Source organism: Equus przewalskii, chromosome 17 (genome assembly GCF_037783145.1).
Source record: "Equus przewalskii isolate Varuska chromosome 17, EquPr2, whole genome shotgun sequence".
Classification (NCBI taxonomy): Eukaryota; Metazoa; Chordata; class Mammalia; order Perissodactyla; family Equidae; genus Equus; species Equus przewalskii.
In genome coordinates this window covers 55,434,144-55,452,988 of record NC_091847.1, presented here as the reverse complement: position 1 = coordinate 55,452,988, position 18,845 = coordinate 55,434,144, and positions in this window count along the sequence as shown.

Below are 18,845 nucleotides of genomic sequence, written 5' to 3'. Positions count from 1 at the left end.
ATCTGGCTTTTCTTTGACAACCCATGCACACATCTCTAAACATCTCACTAATTTATTTGAAATGAGCCTGAGTTACAGGATAATTCTATACGTAGATTCTCACTGAAACTAAAAACATGTTTTTTCAAATAGAGTTCGGGCCAAGCTTGCCTTAATTAAGGAAAAAGATTCCTGTGCTGTTTATTCAATCCCTTGCATATCAACTACAGATATTCTAAAGCCCTTACATCAGATTCTTATTAATTACCTTAGCAAACACCTTCTGGGCAGCTGGAGCAAAAATCGACTCCATTCCCAATGGTCAGTGCGAAGGAATGACGTTTGAGCACATTCCTGCCTGAGTGGAGGGGCTCTCTGGGCCTTGAACCCCCAGATTTCTGCTCCACTCCAGTCCCACTGGCCAGGTTCCGCAGGGGATGAGGGAGAGCTGGAGGGAGTGCTAACCTAGGGAGAGTGCTGACCTGCAGCTCGTCCCTTATAGGGTGCAAGGAGCATGGAAATCCCTAGAATCTCAACCTGCCTCTAGGACCTCAGAACGGGAAGCCCAACCACAGCTGACTTCATGGTCCCCTCATCCTCACTCTTCCCACAGGTCAGCTCCTGACTCCCCTCCGGCTCCCTCTACAATCCCTATGATGACATCTTGCTGGCCAAGCAGGTGGGCTCGCAGATTTGTTCCCAGCAGGAGTGGCCCTCCACACCACCCACTCCAGACACTTCCCCAAGATGCTCATTTCTACCACCCCATACCACACAGAGAAGAGGATTTTAACTAATCCAAAAGCCCTGAGGGAAGAGGGGAACTGGTATCTGGAAGGTTCTTCCCCAGCCAGCTGAGGCCTGTGGGGATGTGAAGGTAGAACAGCCCACCTTTCCTCCATGAAGGAATCAGACACACAGGTCATATCCTGACCCTTCACTCAATAGACTTATCACTGAGGAGGTTGCTTGACTTTTCTGAGCCTCACTTTGACAATCAACAAAATAGGAAGGACAATACCTACTTTACAGGATTGTCGTGAGAATTAAACCAAACAGTATAGTAGTTCCCAATGACAGATAGGAATACTAATGTTAGTGTCTATATTTTTGCTTTCATCTTTAGAATGGGACCTCTAACCTAGTTAACAAAATCTCTCACCACTGATAATAATCACTCTCATAATGTATGTGCATCGAGTAAGGAGTAGATATACTGTCTAGACAGTAACTTGGGCAGGTTTGGTTTCTCTTTGTGTAAAATACAAGACAAGACTAGCTGTGGTTTCATGTTTTCTGTCTTGTGCAGATATGCTTAAGCCGTGCTGGCTAAAACAGCAGGGGTTGGTAAGTCCACATGGTAAATGATGTGACAGTTGACTGAGCCATGTCTTAAACTTTGAAACTCATAAAGAGCCCTAAAGTGACCCCTGAAAATCCCTGAGTTTGCCTGGACCAACCAGTCCATCAATCATCATGCACTTTTTGAGGGCTGAGATCAAAAGTGAGGCTCTCCCTGCCCTCCCAAGTAAACGAGAGACCCCCACAGACCTACAAGGAGAGCAGACCATCCAAGAAGGTGCGTGATGAGTGCCAGAGAGTGGCACAGCTAATACTCCGATGGTACTGTAGAGCACAGGGAATTTAGAACGACCTTCCCCACAACAACCTCTGTGTTCTGAGCTGAACCTGAGCTGAGTTTTAGACCTTGAGGTTGGTTATTAATAGCCTTGTCTTTGTCCTCTGGTAGAAAGACAACCAAGTTCCTCCAGGGCTTCCCCAATGGCACCTGGCACTATGTTTGGATCATAGTAGGTGCTCAATAAATGAGCAAGTAAATCCACATATAAGACTATCAGTCGCCTGATCTCTTAGACCAGGCACGCATATGGGATGGATAGTGGGCACCTGCTCAGGGCAATTCTTATGTTACTATTATTGCTGCCTTTGATATTTCTTTGTAGACATATATGACACAAACATCTGTGTATTAATGCTCTTTGACAGCTGACTTTTGGAGGCGGGGTGGGGATGTGGAGGGAAGGAAGAAGCCTCTTTGTTTAAACGAAGCTCAAAGGATTATAGAGAGAGACAGAGCTGAGTCCTGATCCAACTACCGACAGATGTTCTGCAATCGCTCCTGGCTGCCGGAGACATGGAGAGGTGAAGTTCCCAGGTGGTTGCTGACCTGCCTGAATGTGACAAGGAGGGCCATTCGTTAGAGCCCTCAAACCATTGCCAGAGGCCAGTTTCAGAGTTCCAGCTGGGGTCTGCCTCTCTGGGCACACCACCTGGGCCATGAGGCCTAGAAGATTACCTTGATGGCCACATCAATTTGGCAGAAATAAAAAGGCACCGAGATATCAGGCAAGCTGCTATTAGTGGCTGTGTTTGTGATCTTCTGGCACATGCAGCCCAGGCTAGCTGGCTTTCCAGTTTGCCCTGGCACTCAGGCCTGGCATTTCAGAAAGTTCTGGCAGCACAACCTGGGAAATAGTACCTTTAAAAAAATGTGGACAAAGCTAATGTCGCATTGGCAAAGCTCACCTGGGGCCACTTCCATCTGTCGTTCCCTCTCTTTATTGCCGTCCATTTTCACTTTCTCTTTAGTGGTCAGAGCCGTCGTTGTCCTTTCCATGCCCTCATTGGAGAGAGGCCTGTGGATGGTCTTCCACTGTCCAGTGGTTTATGATTCCCTCCTCCTTACAGTTTGACAGCTGGGCAAGACAGCTGAAGGAGTGGCCATAAAGGTTGTTGGCTAAGACTAGGGTAGAGGGGAAATGATTTAGACATGTAGGTACATACCTAACTCCCTGCTACAGATGGGTACGGGGCCCCGTGCACAGCTTGAGATGGACATAAGGGGGCAGCAGGAGGGGTCTCAGGTCTCCTTCTGTAGCCCAAAGCAGACCAAATACGGACAGTTGTGGGCTATAGGGTCTTTCTTGCTACCCTTTGGGCATCAGCTAGGCTTCCCTAATTGCAAGCAACAGAAACCATGTATGTTACATTTAAAAAAAAAGAATTTGCTGAAAAGATAGATGGTGGCTCATGAAATCAAAAGAAAGGCTGAATAGCTTAGTTTTAGAAAAGGCAGGGCAGGAAGAAGGGAAGGTCTTGGGATTAAGGTAATAGGGCATAAGCACATAGGAATCCCTTCAGAACATTTTTTGTCTCAGTATCAAGCTGTTCGCCAGCCCTGCTGGTCTAGTGGTTAAGATTCAGCACTCTCACTGCCTCGACCTGGGTTCCTTTCCCAGTCGGGGAACGCACCAGCTGTCTGTCATCTGTCGGTTGTCATACATTGGTGTCTGTGTGTTGCTGTGATGCTGAAAGCTTTGCAGCTGGTACTTCAAATACCAGCAGGGTCACCCATGGTGGACAGGGTTCAGTGGAGCTGAAGACTGAGACAGACCAGGAAGAAGGACCTGGCCACCTACTGCTGAAAACACTGGCCACGAAAACCCTATGAATAGCAGCAGAGCACTGTCTGATACAGCTCCAAGAGAGGATGGCACAAAAAGAGCGTGGGGGGGGACAGCTGTGCTGTACACAATGTCCCTAGGAGTCAGAATCCACTCCGCCGCACTAACTACAAAAATCAAGTCCATCAAGATTCCTGGTGAATCTGATTGGCTATGCCTAGATCAAATGACCCAAACAAAGCCAATCAGATTGGCTTAATTTGACTGACAGACCCACCAAGACTTCACAGAATGCAGAGGAGAGGTTGTTCCCAAAAAGAAATCAGGGCTTTACCAGGGGTAAGTTGGACAATAACTGGGTGGCGAAAAGCGACAGGTGTCCATCAGCTCAAACTCACAGAATCCCTTTCTCTTCCCTCCTGTGTTTGCTCTAACTTGCCAACAACAATTTCACTGTGAGAAAAATGGCGGGAGAGCTAAAGGAGTCAAAGAGCAGAGGGGCGCCAGTTACTGTTGGATAGACCTTGACAGGGGAGTCCTGGATCTGTTTCTACTTCCTTGAAAACCAGAGACAGAAACCTGGGAGTCCCCCAGATGCCTCCATTCCCTTTCTCTTTCCCCCAAATCAAATTGGGCGACAATTTCTTTCACTTTATCCCCCGAATATTTCTCATTTCTACACAACGCTTCAGGCCTCCAGCTTTTCACCTGCCCAGGGCCAGAAACCCCCAACCAGTCTCCTTGCCTCCAGGCTGCTCCCTCCAATTCCCTCCCACACTGCAGCTGGAGGGGTCTCTCGGAAACCCAAATCTGATCACGTCTCTCCCTCTCAGGGGCCTCCTGTGCATTTGGGAAAGCCTTAGCTCACACATAGGGCCCCTTGTGGTTTGTCTCTGGCTTACTTCTCCAGCCTTCTCGCAAGATTCTCCTTTCTTCACGACTTCACATGAAGTTTCTTGAAGGACTTCTATGGCCTACTAACTGTTTGCATTGAAGAGGTGGGTAAAAGAGCTATCCTCTCCCGCTGCCTGGACTTGAGGGTGCTGTGGACTCAATGGCTTCCCTCAAAATTCCAATGTTGAAGCCCTAAGCCCCCATGTGACTGTATTTGGAGAAAGAGCCTAAAAGGAGATAATAAAGGTTAAATGAGATCATAAGGGTAGGACCCTAATGCAATAGGATTGGTGTCCTTATAAGATGAGGAAGAGAGACCAGAACTCTCTCTGTGAGGACACAGTGAAAAGGTGGCCGTCTGCAAGCCGGGAATAGAGCCCTCCCCAGAAAGCCACTCTGCCAGACTTCCAGCCTCCAGAACTATGAGGAATAAATTTCCATTGCTAAAGCCACCCCATCTCTGGTATTTTGTTCTGGCAGCCTGAGCTGACTGAGACAGGGGCACACCATGAAACAGTCTGCATGAACCTTGACATTTCTTTGAAGACTTTTGTTTTGGAATAAGCTTTGATATGTTTGCACTCTGCCTCGGAATAGCCTTATTTGCTTTGATATAAATATATTGTTTTAAATCACACACACAGTGAATCAGGCCAAGTGATCTGCTGCCTTCCCGTATCCCCAGCCCACTGCACCTCACCATACCTCACCGAGGTGGGTTAGAACCCAGTTTCAAAGCCCACCTCAGCTGTCTCCCCGTCAAGGCTTTTGCACACTTCACTCTCTGCAGGAAATCATCTCCCTGACTCCCTTTGGTCCACTTGGTAAGCTCTTTAAAGCAAAAACTCAGTTGTTGCTTTTTCTTCCAAGATGCTCCTGACCTCACCTCTGCCTGGAGCAGCTATCCTCATTTTCGCACTCACTCTGGTTTGTAGATGAACAGCCCTCTGTTACTCACACGCATGTTTCTATGTTTGACCCTAATGAATTGCGTGCTCCTTGAGGGCAGGCGCAGGGTCTGATTAATCAGTAAAACCCCAGGGCCTAGCAGAAGACCAAGCCCAAAGTTTGTGCTCAGTAATTGTTGAAGAATGAGTGAGTGAATGAGATGGTTGCCCTGGCACAGTCAGACAATCTGCTCAAACCACACGGGTTGTGCTTAGTCTCTCCTTCACAGCAGAATTCACGGCCACCACCATTTCCCACTGTCTGCAGCCATTCCTACTACACTCTGCCAAAAGGGAAGAAAAGTAAGCAGTTCACAGACATCGTTCCCACTTGCTCAGCAACGTGAACTCTTCCTCTAAACTGGTTCACTTGTCTTCCAGACATGGCAGCCAACACAGCTCCTGCTCTGGGACCAAATCAAAGAAGAGAAGAATTTAAGAAATAAAAAAAAAATATTCCTAGATGGCAAGACCCACAGTGCTCTGGGACCACATCTAATTAACTTACAATCTCTGATGTCAACAGCTTCCAAGGCTGGCGTGGTGCATTCACAAACACATTCCAAAAGAGTCAACATGATCTGGTGTTGACACAGGCCCATAACTGTCAGAGGCAGTAGTTTTCAATTTATGGGTGCCGTAAAGCTTTGGCAATATGATTGCTACAATGTGTGGTGTGGTTTTGACAATAAGCAGAGGTCGGGGGTGGGGAAATATTGGCTCCACATTTGGCCACGGACTTGGGCTCATGAGGGCAAACCTGTAGTGATTCCTGCTATTGTAAAGCAACTGCAATAGTAGCTCCAAACAATGAACACGAGAATGTTATGTGGTTCTTTACTAGCAAACTCTAGACTGTACATCAGACCAAAGTATGGTATTTATTCAACAAACATTGATTACCACTTACCATGTACCAGGCACATAGTGCAAAATCAGCACAGTGGGAGCACAAGACATAGGGGGTAAGTTTATCTCCAGAGGACTTAACAAATGTCAGGTCTCCTTGCTTCCAATAACCCTCTTAGAAGAACAATGGAAGGGAAAAAAAATAATAAAGGAGCGGGATGGTGAACACAGCTGTCTTCAGTCTTCGATCCTACCACCTCAAGATGTGAGTGTCCGTAGATGCCAGTGTGTGGAATTGGTGCATATGGGCTGCGATAGGAAGAGTGATTTTTTCATTATCCAAGACCCCAAAGATAATACTGGGCCTGGTTATTGACCAAAATAAAACAGGCCAAAAATATTCTTCAGTTATTATCATTTATAGACCAAAGCCAACATTTGGAGATACTCAGGGTCTGGGATTCGAAAGCCTGGGCAATAGTGTCTGTGGGTTTTTTGTGTGTATATGCACGTGCCTGTGTGTGCATATGCCTACATGGTGGTCTGAATGTCTTCAGATAAATCCCTTACAATTCTTAAAAACAGAGGCAGCCAGTTTATCAAAAGCCACGCAACGAGCAAATATTTACTAAGCACCTACAGGGTATACCTCAAGCACGCTGCTGAGGCAGAGGGGCTAAGGGGCAAACTGTGTGTCTCTCAGAAGTTCATGTGCATCTGCTTAAGAATGGAGAGGAGAGAACCTGTTTAGATTCACATTCACACACTCATTTTCAGGCAAGTCCAACTAGGAAAGGCTTTTATCTTTGACAACAAAAAAGAAAAAGAAGGACACCACCACCCATTAGACTAACTAAAATCCAAAACGCTGACAACACCAAGTGCTGTTGAGGATGTGGGGCAGCAGGAACTCTCATTCACTGCTGGTGGGAATGCAAAAATGGTACAGCCGCCTTGGAAGACAGTTTGACAGTTTCTTACAAAACTAGACATACTCTTACCATACATTCCAGCAATCACGCTCCTTGGTAATTACCCAAGGAGTAGAAAACTTATGGCCACATAAAAATCTGCACATGGATGTTTATAGCAGCTTTATTCATATATTGCCAAAACTTGGAAGTAATCAAGATACCCTTCAATAGGTGAGTGGATAAATGAACTGTGGTACACATAGACAATAGAATATTATTACGTGCTAAAATGAAATGAGCTATCAGACATGAAAAGACATGGAAGAACCTTAAATTCATATTACTAAGTGAAAGAAGCCAATCTTAAAAGGCCATGTATTGTATGATTTCAATTATATGACATTCTGGAAAAGGCAAAACTATAGACACAGTAAAAAGATCAGTGGTTGCCAGTGTTTAGGGGGAAGGAGGGATGAATACATGGAGCACAAGGGATTTTTAGGGCTGTGAAACTATTCTGTACAATACAACAATGGTGGATACACGTCATTATACATTTGTCAAAACCCACAGAAAACAAAACACCAAGAGTGAATTCTAACGTAAACTATGGGTTTGGTCGATAATGATATGTCCATGTTGGTTTACCAACTGTAACAAATGGACCACTCTGGTGGGAAATGTTAATGGTTGGGGAGCCTGGTGACAGGGGAGGGAGTATTTGAGAATCTCTATACTTTACACTCAATTTTTGTAAACCTAAAGCTGCTCTAAAAATAAAGTATAAATAAATTAATTAATTCATTAAATAAAATAAATAAATGAGAGAAAATTGCATTCCAAGTCATGGATACTTGTAGAAATAAATGGGTAACTGATGGGTAAGTTTCTCAGCTAGGGCCCTGAGTAGATTTCTTGGGTTTTATTTGACATGGAAATATTTCACATTTTTGTGCTGACATTATTCCATAATGCTGTTCATTATTTCAGAACTGGGATAGTTTCCAAACATGGGACTTTCTAGATGGTTCCAATGAGCCTGTATCCAGTTCCAGGAATTGTGCCATTGCTTCCAACCCAGGAGCCAGATGAAGTCAGCACACAGGAGCTGGTGCAGACAGGAGCTCTCAGTGCTCTGTGGCCAGGAAGAATTGTGTTGAAGAGGGAGATTGCTTGATCAGGCATAGTAGTAATGTGGCTGTGACATATTAAGTGAAAAAAAATGCTTTGCAGAAGAGTATAAATGGGATGGTCCCAATTCTGTTAAATAGTCTATTTGATCTTAGACAAAAGACCAGAAAGACTACCAATTGTTAACAGCGTTTGTCTCAGGCTAATGTATGACTTTATGTTCTGCTTTGTGCATCTGTATGCTCCAACTTTTCTACAATAGATATGTATTATTTTTTAATCCAAGGCAAAAGAGAGAAAATATTAAAGAGAATGACCATCCGTCAACAGAGTTGCCATTGAGGATTCAGGTTTATCAAGGTCAAAAAGGCGCGCAGGAAAACTCTCCCCCACCTGACCCACAGCGAGCTTCTGAAGAAGGCCCGGGGAACACTTGGGTTAAAGTGAAAACCATGCACATGAGAACATAAACCCATATGCATTGTTTTTAAGTCAACTACTTGGGCCCCAGCAGTAAGGATCTGCCCAGTTCGTGTTGCTGCCCAGGAGAGGAGCAAAAGAGCACAAAGTATTTGAACACGGCAGGTTTTCCCATCAACGCCCAACCTCTCCATGCATGGAAGGAAAAGGCTCTCTCCAAAGCTGTATAGGGCAAGAATGGTAGTGTCTGTAGCCCCAAAACAGATACAAATAAGACAACTGGAGTTATGGACACACAGGTTTAAATCTTAATACGTTGAGGGCCGGGAGGTAGGGGAAGAAGACAGAAATTAAATAAACCTGAACCACAGCTAGGGATCAAAACCTAACACCTTCCACTCGATGTGATGGCTCTTCCAGGAGCCTGTTAACACCTCATAACTTAACTGACACCCACAAAGGAAACCATTTCACAGGGCAATACACAACAATCCACACACCCAAAAGTGAGCACAGCTTCTGGAGCAGAACAGAACAGTTCTTCCCAGAAAGCCTCAGCAGTGGAGAAGTAAGAGAAAACAGGGAAATTTCTTAAATGTCCCTCAAAATTCCTGGGTGTGGTGTGTCCATTCAGATCCTCAGTTTCCTGGGAATGCACATTTTTAGATTTCAGCGAAGGGCTCCTGTGTGACATGTGAGCTAGTGGATTTTCAGATTCCTTCTGGGGGGCTGGATGGGAACTTGAGGATGGGCTGAGAGTTCCTACTGAGAGCTGCTGGATCCACTGAGGTGCTGCCACCCTGGGTCCTTCTGACATGGTGAGAAGCATCCTGAGTCAGGGTCACTACTAAGGGTGGTAGGTTAGGGCCTCCGTTGAAGGTTAGGTTTATGAGGTCAAACAGGTATCATTCCTATCCTGGGCCTTTTCTTTCTTTCTTTCTTTTTTTTTGGGTAATAACTAGAGCTTAAAAATTCTCAGAAGTCATATGAATTGGCTGATTTTTCAACAGAGGTTAGAGAAGTAGGGGTAGGGTGGAGTGTGTGTTTAATAACAGCCTTTGTAGATTTGTTTGATGTATGAATAACATTGATATTCACATCTCATTTATGCTTTACAACAAAGCTATATGGTAAATAATATTGTCACTCCCGTTTTACATGAAGAAACTGACTTGCCCAAGATGGTAAGCTAGTAAGTGACAGAGCTGGGATTTGAACCCAGATCTTCTCACTCAGCACTCTGTCCAAGCTACCTACCCTAGGGCAGCTGGCAGAGTACTAAGATCCTATAGCTACAAAGGAACATCTACCCAGGACCCAAGAATGGGTGCCTGGACAGTCTGAGAGTCTTTTCAGGACAAGGATCATGTCCTGTTTACCTTTGTCTCAGGGGCTTGTGTGTGGAAGACTCTCACCACACATGGTAAATGAAGGAGGAAGCAGGGTCAGGAGGACTTGAGGTACGGGGTAGGACCCAGACTGATGGCTCTGGGCGAATCAACGTCATTTCCATGATGGGCTCCACCAGAAAGGAAGGCAATGAAATTTCTTAGAGCACCTCCCAGAGCAGGTGCACATAATGACTGCAGCTGGGGCGTACGTGAACCTCCCTCCCTGTGCGTTGGGGATTTTCAGAAGCAACCATGGGCCACTTCTAAGGCCAGGTAGAGAGTGAGGAGGGAGACTTGAGCCATTGAAAATTGAAGCAGGTGATTTTAAATTACTTTTGTTTTTAAAGATAAACAAAAACATGTCTGTTTTTGAACTTAGCAATCTATAGTGGGCATCTTTCTAAATCAGTAAATATTTAGATGTATATCACCATGGTGAATAGCTGTATTATTCTCCACAATATACAAGAATACAATAATTTATTTAATGACATCCTATTGATGGTCATTTATATAGCTTCTCTTTTTTTGCTATTGTAACCATGCTCCTGTGAACACCCTTGCAAAGACAATTTCTGAACTGAAGAAATAATACTGGATGGTCAGAAGAGAAGAGGTGACTTTCAGCTTGGGGAGGAGGATCGGGGAAGGCTTCTGGCACGTAGGAGATTTGAGCTGGGCTTGATGATGAGGTAGAGAATGTGAGGTGAGGATGGGGAGAAAGCAATCCAAGTAGGCAAAGGTACAGAGGTGGGAAAGCCTGGGATGAGTGTGGGGAAAGAGAACATCGTGGAATGAGATTAGAGCACAGAGGGGCTGGAAGTAAGATTCATAAGTAGGTTTGGTCAGGACTGAGGAGGGTTTGACTGCCAGCAAAGGGGTGGTTTCGTGTTGACGCTTTCATCTTAGAGATCGCCCCTCTAGGCGTCAGTCCTCAGTGGGTAACTCAAAGTTTATTCTCCTGTTAACACTCGTAAAGGAAAAAGAATGCCCCGGATTCCAGATTTGGAGATCCGAAAAGAAATTTCACAGACTCAGAAGTTCAGTGAGATATACATGAAAGAAACTGGCATGGACTCATCACACAGTAACTAGTCAATGCAAGCTAACTACTGGTATGGTCAATCATAACAAGAGGTTGTTTTTAAATTCTTGGATTCTGCAGTAAGAAACTTAACTTTTTAACATTGACTTTGCTCTGCCCGCATTTGTGTTCTTAGTTTCCAATAAAGTTGCAGGGGAGAAGGCAATTCTTGCTTCAAGGAGAGAAAAGGAGAAACCCCACACATCCAGGTGACTACTGGAATTCGTTTTTAGATTGCTTTATCTCTTTAGTATTCAAAACCTCACCATCTGATCATCAAATTCCCTCCAGTCTAAACTGGTCTATGATTTTTTTCTTTTTTCTGTGTTTGGAGTTTATATTAGAAATTAAGGTTTACTGCATTTGCAGACCATTTTTAGCCTTTTTCTGAAAAAAGTGGAGGCAATAGAGACCCACTTGTCCAATGTGTCATTTTAAACACGGTGGGCAAGCGGAGGGTGGCAGCTTTATTTATCAGCACACGCTCGCTGGAGTGCTCGTAAATGGAATTGCTCGCTCTGCCAAGCACACAGGGAATGAGCACAGCAGCGAGGCCGGGTTTTCACAGCAGCTCTGTGATCTTGAATTATGAAAGGACTGAGACAAGGTTTGCGAGAAGCGAGCCTCTGTTGTTTTTCTTCCTTATTTTGTGAAGATTTGAGGGTGACGAAAAGCCTAGAATAAAGATGATTTAAAAAAGTCGACCAGATGATGCTTTTTGGAAAATGGATTAGGAGATTTCTGATTGATTCCCGTTGGTTATTTGTTAAATCAGAAATCAGGATGCAAATAGTGACTTCTCTCTCTGGAGTAAGGAATTGATCAGTGTTAGACCACAAGTCCTATGGTGGTCCTGAAGCACTTGTTTTCACCGCCAACCTTAAGGGCAACACAGAATCCCATTTCCATGAATTTGAGAGTTGAAGTCCATGTCTGCTTAACAGTGGTATTGGTAAACGAATTGTATTGCTGGAGCTGCTTATCTTTTCCCTTTGCTGCCAAACCCAACTGATGTGCAAACTGATAACATTTTGGATATCTTCTTTGTTAAAGAAGCTACAGATACTACTAGTATCTTTCTTACGCCAATCCCTTACTTCTGCCTGCCTAACCTTTAGACCACGCCCCCAGGTCCCTTTCTGCTCATCCCATCATCCTCATATGCGACTGAAAGACATGTGCCTGACAGAAACCGTCTTCTTGGGAATCTTATTCAAAGGCCTTAGTGTAATGTGACGCTCTCCCTGTAGATCCAATGTCAGCTTACCTCTCCATCCTCATTGGCAGACACCAAGCTCCTTGCATAAGTCATGCTCTCTTTTATTTATGGGCCTTTGCAAAGGCTCGTCCCTTGGAAATAACCCATCTGTCTCAGTCAGCAAGGGCTGCATAACAAAATACTATAGACTGGGTAGCTTAAACAACAGAAATTTATTTATCACAGTGCTGGAGGCTGGAAGTGAAGATAAGGGTGCCAGCAGAGTCAGGTTTTAGTGAGGACTCTCTTCTTGGTTTGCAGATGGCTGCCTTCTTGCTGCGTCCTCACAGGGTGGAGAGAGAGAAATCTCTCTCTTCCTTTGCTTATAAGGAAACTAATTCTGTTATGAGGGCCCCATCCTCGTGACTTCATCCAAATCTAATTACCTCCCAAAGGTCCCATCTCCAAATACCATCACATTGGGCGTTAGGGCTTCAACTTATGGATTTTGGAGGAACACAAACATTCAGTTCATAACACCATCCCACCATCGAATAGGCTTTGCTGCAGAACTTGTCTTAAATGCTACCTCTGCTGGGAGTGTTTCCTGAAATGCCCAAGGCTATGCTATCTCACAGCATCTCATGTTTATCACGGTACTTATCACACTGTATTGCAACTGTTGGTATATCTACATCTTCTTTTACCAGGTTGAACTCCTTGAGGGCAGGAACTGTGTGTTATTCTCTGATGGATCCCTACTACCCCAAGTAATATCATGCATTTGTTAAGCGTTTAAATGCCTGTTTCCTGACTGCATTAATCAGGGTAATGCTAGTTGTTTCAACAACAACAAAAAATTTAAGACATAGAAGTTTATTTCTGATACATGTAACAGTCCAGTGCAGTTGTGCAGCAGGCAGCCTTCCATGGGGTGATTCAGGGACTCAGGTTCCTCCCATCTCATGGTTCCACCATCCCCTAGGGCTTTAGAGTCCTATTCCAGTCAGCAGATGGGAAAGAAAGGATGGACACAACACAACTACTGCCTAATCACTTCTACCTGGAAGTGATATGCTTCTCTTCCAATCACATCCCGTTGGTAAGAAGTGGCCCCAGCTAGATACAAGGGGTAAGAGGGCAGGGGGAGCGGGCTGAGAAATATAATCCCTAATGGGAAGCTGCTTCCAAACAACCACTCCTTACTACGAAATGAATGAATGAATGAAATCAAAGAGAGAGTACAGTGGAAAGAACACAGGAACATTGAGACCAAGAGGGAAACCATATTAAATCATCCAACACCATGACTTCATAGGAGAAGCAACAGGTCCAGAGGACTGGCCCAAAATCACACAACTATTTCATGGAAGAACTGGAGTTTGAATTCAGGTGACCTTGGTTCTTACCCTAGATTATTGAATGGAAAAGTCACTACCCTGAGTCTCTGAACCTCAGTTTTGTCATCTGCAAAATAAGAGTTTTGTGTCAAATGTTCCGTGAGATCCAGCCCAGCAAAGGGGCCACAACCAAGATCTTGGAGGTTTGTTCTGAGAATGGTACAGTTCAGGTCCCTGGGAGCACACCTGACAATCAATTGAGAAGTGAAAATTTGATCCATCGATTAGTTGTTTTATTTGCACATCCTCTGATCAGAAATCATCCTGCAATGAAATGAACTACACCGTGAAGGTGTTTCGAATCAGGCAGACAGAATGCTGTCCACATAACTGTACTCACTCAGAACTGGCTTGGGTTCGCACCCGAGGTCAGCGAGCATGGCCTGAACACCTGTGTCATTCCTCAGGCCGAGCTGAGACCATCACACAGTGAGAATGACAGTGAGACTGATTCTCAGTTATTTGAGATGAGAATTTGACATCTGACGGTATTCTGATTGGTGATATCAACCCTGTTCTTCCTTTTCAACAGTTCTAACCATGAGTTTCATGCTATTCAGATGTGCTCTAAATCTCAAATTTTAAAACAAATAGGTAGAAAAAATAAAAAAGGACTGAATAGCATGCTGGCTTCACTAGAACTCTATTTTAGGAAATAAAATAAACTTGAATGTTATAAGTTTTCAAAATGAACTTCAAACAGAGATAAACAAACTTAGTCGTTTTTCAGAAGTTACTGAGAAACCTCAAATGTTTTTTGGCCCCAAGACTTTCTTTTACCTCTAATGACTTTATAGACTCTCAAACAGCTCAATGACTTAGACGTAAATCTGCAAAGCGCACTTCAGGAAAAACGCATCCTAGGACCCTTAGACGTTTTTCTTTTCTTTTTCTTTTTTCCAGTTTTATTGAAATATAATTGACATATGACATTGTATAAGTTTAAGGTGTACAACACAATGGTTTGATTTATGTATATATTGTGAAATGACTGACCTCATATAATTACAAATTTTTTTCCTTGTGATGAGAACTTTTAAGATCCACTCTCTTAGCAACTTTCAAACACAACTTTCAAAGTTTCAAAAACTTTCAAGTACAGTACTGTTAACTATAGCCATCACGTTGTATGTTACATCCTCAGAACTTATTTATCTTATAACTAGGAGCTTGTACCTTTTGACCACCTTCACCCAATTACCCCCCATTCACCTCCCACGTAAGTTTTTATTTTCTATTAGACACTGCATTTCCTCAGGAGAAAATGAATATTTTGAAAGCTGTGTATTTCCATGCAATGACTCAATAAAAACATGATAATATCTCTTTTACACCTCCCAAACTCAAAGTCCTTTTGCTGTGACATGCTGTTCTGACTTATGTGCCTTAACTCCTTGTTCTATTTCCCTTTTTTCCCCTCTGTATCCTTGAGGAAGAATGTCTACTTTCTCTGGGTGGCAGAAAGGTGGCTTAGAAATGCCACTGCTTTGGAAGTTACTGGCAAAGCACTCTCAAGCGTCAACTTGGCAAGGGAGGTCTCCCCACCCTCCCCCAGCCCTACCACTGCCATTTCACACAATTTACCTTCCAGCCCAAATCTGGAGCACCAGTCTATAAAGAAAAAAGGGAAAAAGCAAGCTGTCTAAAGGGTCTTAATTCTTCTTCATAGAATAAGGCAACATGTTACTGTGGCTTTTGACCTCCAGGGGTTGGATTAGATGATCTTCCACATGGTTTATTGTGAAAGGTTTTATTGTGCGTTCACCTCACAGATCCCCCAACAATTTAACTGCCATAAAAATAGCTAACATATGTGGCAGGTTTTAAAAATGTCCATCCACCAAATGGATTTGCCTCTCGCGCGGCCACCAGAGCCAGCAGTTTTTCCTCCCCACACCTCACGAAGGTTCGACGCGACAGGGTTAGCGTCGCCCTGATGAGCTGTAATGAGTGTGGCTCCCAGGAGACGAGATGGACTCTCTGTTTCTATGACCTCAGAGACACGTCTTGGTTGCCATTTTTCTTTCTTTATACTGGTGGGAGTTTTATTGGTTTGCTTGCTTTTATTCTTCGGGAGGTGGGTTTTTAAAGACATTTCTCTGTGGGTCATAAAAAGTTTGTAGTCCCAGATTCCATGAAGGTGGAATGCACGAACGTGGCCATGGCCACTGTCCAAGTGAGCTAGTCCGATCCTCATACTCCCCCAAGTGTTCTCACCTGTAAGACACCAACATTGCTAACCTATTTGTTAAAAACAGAGGGAGAGAACTCTATCAGGATCTGCTAGAAACAATGCAATCATTTCCCTGACAGGAAGCCATTGTCTTTACATCCCATTACCTAGTAACAACAACTAAACTAAACGAAATTAAACAACTCATACACCAATGCACTTCTCTTTACACAACAGTTGCTACTTCTCAAAGTGAGGCTGCCTATTCAGAAATCTTTCAAGATCTAGGTAATTAATGCCTCCTCCATAGACCTAACAACCAGGTGTGATTTCTCCTTTGACCTCTCTTTTGTCACTTGTCATAGTGTCCCCTAGCTATTTCTGGGGGACCCAAAAGGTAGCCTCATAGGGGTCTGAGAACCAGCCTGTTAACAGCAGTCCCCATTCTTCTTCAGTAGTGGTGGTGCCCCCTCCAGCTTCCTACAACCTAGCCTGAAGATGATACTGCTCGTCAGAAGAACGCCATTATCTGTCTCTGGGTGGCAGCAGGACTTCTCATGTTCCAGGTACCAGAAGGAAGCTGGGAAAGGTGGAGGAAGGTCTCCTTCTGTCCCCTCAGAGTCTTGCCTTGTCACCTGGCTCAGGAATCTCCATCCAGGCCCAGTGAAGTCTCTCTTGGGCAGCTCTATCAGCTTATAATCTTCACCCATCTTTCTACATTGGCTCAAAATTAATCCAAGGACCACAGAGGATCCCTCCATTCTTTAGCCTCCTGGTTCAACCAGCATTTTTGATCCCCTTTGTTAACAGCCGGGAGGAGGGAAATATTGTTTTAGGAGCTAGTAGCAGAATTCACCAAGTGGAGACTTGTCTTTTGTTTACCAAAACATTTTGATAAGCCACTTTGGCTGTAGCAAGATGGTCCTTAGGATATGGGCTAGATGAGACAAGAAGGTTTATAAAGCGAAAAGAATTTTTGAGTTTCTAGGAGCAGTGCTAGAGAAAGAGGGGGCCTGGGAAAAGGATAAGCTAGGAAGGATGAGAAGAGGTGATGGGAAGGGATGGCCCAGCAAAAGAGTGGGGCATCTGTGGCTCAGGCAGAAGAGAAAATGAGTGAGAAATTCCCAGTGCAGGATATGACAGATAGACCTTTTAGAATAAGAACAGCTAATCTTTTCAGTATAAAGTTGTTTATTCTGCCATGGATATCAGTTATATTAAAAGGAGCTGAATTAAACTCATTTGACAACACAAGCTGTAGGTTTAAAAATAATGAAGATTATTAATTAATGAAGATCATTTTAATCAGTACAATATATCAAAATATGTTACATATATAGGCACCCAAATGAGCTGAAGCTCTTTTTTACACACAGCTATATAGTGTACCTGGGATAAGAGATATGCTTTTCCTGCTTCTCTTTAACATGATTATTCTCACATACGCCTCCCTCCCTAATGTTACTCCTGCTTAGGACCTGGTGAGAATGGTATTTGGAAGAGAGTAAGGAAAACAAATGTCTTCCATATTTGGATAGCTATTAAGACCTAAGGAGGGGATATGCAATGAGAAGTAATATGTAAGAGAAATCAAGAATTCAGTGGTAGTGAAAAATCTGAGTATAAAATATGGGGTGTGGTAGGGTTGCCAGATAAGATACAGAATGTACAGTTAAATTTGAATTTCAGATAAACAAATGACTTTTTAATATATGTCCCAAATATACCTTTCCTTATACTAGACATCCTGTCGTTTTATTTGCAAAAGCTGCCAAACCTACAGCGGGAAAATGCTGGAATATGTTAGCACTAAAAAAACATTTGAAATGTCATAGAAGATATGACTTGGGTACAGTGAACATCTGGGTTAAACAACATTGTACATTTTCAGAGGTACTGTATTTAGAATCAGGCTCAAAGCCCTTCATAAACTTACATCAGTTACATGGTTTTTCAGACTATGAAACACATACTCCATATATACTCTTCCAACATCAACACTAGCTATGAGAACTTCAAGGACGTCCTAAGACCATTGTCTTACTGACTGTCTAAAACAAAACTAGGTCTTCTATCTTTAAAGGGAATTGCTAGTTAGACCCTTAAACTTATAGAGACACTAATTACTAGAGAGGCAAGTGAATAGCTTCCCTCCCTGCCCACACCCCCATACCCGTAGGGTCAACAGAAAGAAATGCAGCCTGGGGACCCCCATCTAACAAAGACTGCAATTCTCAACTAGGCCACTTAGTCAACAAATAATCGAGCTGGGGCTCCTTCCCAACTCTCCTACTACCTGGTTTTATCAGGCAACACCAATCATGCTCTTAAAATGTTCAAGTGTTGTTTTTCAAAAGATCTAAGCCATCCACAGAGGCAAAGTAAAATAATAGGAAATACTTTTCAATTAAAAAAAAAGGTTATTACAAATGTGCTTAATAAAATACACAGTAAATGTACTTAATAAAGTCATGGCTTAGAGTGAAATGTGGGGAACCTGTTTCATTTTTATTAAAGGTGGATTTATTGCTTTGGTTTATTGGTTTATGTTCTCAGAACTTAATTTAGTCTCTAGATGATTTGCCCAAAGGAAAGCAGATGGGTCAGATGTGTGTTGCATTATACCAGCCAAGGGGTTGTGATATAGGTACTAACCAACCTGGGCCTGCGCCAGCACCCCTCAAACAAACACAGGGAGAAGCAAGGTATTGGTAGGGTTGCAAACCACTGCTCTAGCCAGACACAGGATTGTTCTTACTCTAAACCTGAATCTTGATGTCGCGTTTTATCACCCTTAAGGCACTGCACATATTGTCTGGGTTGTGATTTTTTTATTTGTATTGATTTATTTGTATTCGCATTGATTTTTTATTTTTGTATTCGTGATATCTTCCCTGGACTCTAAGTTTCTTGAAGGTTTGGGATCCTCCACAATGCACAGTGCTTGAGCAGAGTAAGTACTCACTAATCTGTTGAATGAACAAAATACACTATTTAACTTGGTGCTTAAATTTCCTGGAGAAGCAGCTTTAATGAAGAC